This window comes from Sciurus carolinensis, chromosome X (assembly GCF_902686445.1).
Source record: "Sciurus carolinensis chromosome X, mSciCar1.2, whole genome shotgun sequence".
In the NCBI taxonomy this organism is placed as follows: domain Eukaryota; kingdom Metazoa; phylum Chordata; class Mammalia; order Rodentia; family Sciuridae; genus Sciurus; species Sciurus carolinensis.
This window is the reverse complement of record NC_062232.1, coordinates 71,199,101-71,201,077: the sequence shown is the minus strand read 5'-3', so window position 1 is coordinate 71,201,077 and position 1,977 is coordinate 71,199,101. Positions and strand designations below refer to the sequence as shown.

Here is a 1,977-nt window from a genome sequence, read left to right as displayed (position 1 = left end):
TTTTTGGATGTCAGGGGCAGAAATTCATGGTTTTGATAATTATGTCCCTTTGAAATTTGTATCTTAGAATTTAAATTCCTAGGTGATGAGTGGTGGGACTTTTAAGAGCTTTTTAGGTCATCAGAGTCCCACTCTTATGAAGAAATTAATTCCCTTAACAGGTGGATTGGATTGGGAAAATTAGCAAGTCCACTCATTCTCTGCCTATTTACAGGCAAACATGCAAGGACGAGACACCATCCTGAATAACAGAAAGCAGACCTCACCATACATCAAATCTTCCAGCAACTTAATCTTGGATTTCCCAGCTTCCTGAAATGTAAGAAATACATTTTTATTATTTACAATTTATAGAGTCTGTGGTATATTATTAGAGCAACAAAAATTGACTTATATACTCACACTAATAAAAGATGAAGGAGTTTATAACCATTATACTTGCCTTAGGATAAATTCTGAAGAAAGTTATTTGAGTCAAAATAGTAGGATTACAATAACATAGAAAGCTGGAAGTAAAAAAATAAAAATGAACAACAACAACGACAACAAAAAAACCTTCATCGGGAGATAAATATATAGTCAGATTCAGAATGTTCTAATACTGTGGTGGTTGTGTTCAATGAATATAAATATCTCAAACGAAGGTTAAAAGATAAAACCATTAAGAATAACTATAACTAAAATAAATTGTTAAGAGATAACAAAAGAGAAGGACATTGTGGGCATGTGTAGTGCTGCTGGCTTTGGTTTAAAGCACACATTTGCAGGCCATTGAAGAAGGAAATTTGGAAGAAATGGAAAAGGAAGTACAGCTTAAGAAGAGAAAAAGATGAAGAAATGTGGAAAAAGATCCAGCAAAGGAAGATTTGAAAAAGCTAAGAAGAGAAGAGTCCACCCTCCAGCTGAGAAACTATCACCAAACCCTGCCAAACTGACAAAGGAGATGAACAGCATCATCGATACTGTGATAAATGACAAAGATAGGTGTAATATGGAGAAGGTGCCCAGCGATTCTCAGTTGGAAATAGAAGGAAACAGTTTAGGGGCACAACTCAGTGAAGTCTTCACTCAGTTACCTTACAGGAAAGAGTTACCAGAATACTATGAATTAATTAGGAAGCCAGTGGATTTCAAAAAAAATAAAGGAAAGAATTTGTGATCATGTGTACTGGAGCCTGGGAGACCTGGAGAAAGATGTCATGCTTCTCTGTCACAATGCTCAGACGTTCAACTTTCAGGGATCCCAGATCTATGAAAATTCCATCATCTTACAGTCAGTGTTTAAGAGTACTCGGCAGAAAATTGCCAAAGAGATAGAGAGTGAGGAGGAAAGCAATGAGGAGGAGGAAGAGGAAGAGGAGGAAGAATCTGAGCCCCAAGGCCAAGTCTGTTAAGGTGAAAATCATGTTCAATAAAAAAGATGAAAAAGACCTGGACAAAGGAAGGCAAGAAATGGCCAAATCCAGGAAAAGCCAAACCTGTAGTGAGCAATTTTGATAGCCACTAAGAGGAGGTTGAAAATGAGCAGTTAGAAGCAAGTGGGACTGACAAGGAGTGATCCTATGGACCCTTTTCCGTGGTGCAACTGAACACTTTCCTTTCCTCTCTTCCTCATTTCTATCCAGTGAGTTCCTTGTCATTTGGGTTCTGGGTTGTTTCTATGGTTCCATCATCATCTATAAACTAGCTTTAAGATAGTGCCCAGCAAACATATATCATGGTGTAAAAACTCACACAAATATTGTGTAACATATTGTGACCAAATGGGCCTCAAAATTCAGAGATTAAAATAAACTTTTGATGGAAAATATGTGGATGGATATAATATTTCTATGGGTGGGTTTAATTTGGTAACAGTTTGTGCCTGGTTTTATCACCTGTTAAGATGAGATTTTTGTCTTTTGTTGCCCTGATAACTAGGAGAAGCCATTAAAAGCCAGTGGTTATTTTATTTTTCATCAGGCAATTTTCAAGGTT

The 1,977-nt window shown here is 36.8% G+C and overlaps 1 pseudogene; it reads left to right on the top strand.

Moving 5' to 3' along the window:
• The first annotated feature begins 773 nt into the window (after positions 1 to 773).
• On the top strand, positions 774 to 1,558 carry LOC124971348 (probable global transcription activator SNF2L2; annotated as a pseudogene).
• The last annotated feature ends 419 nt before the right edge of the window (positions 1,559 to 1,977 follow it).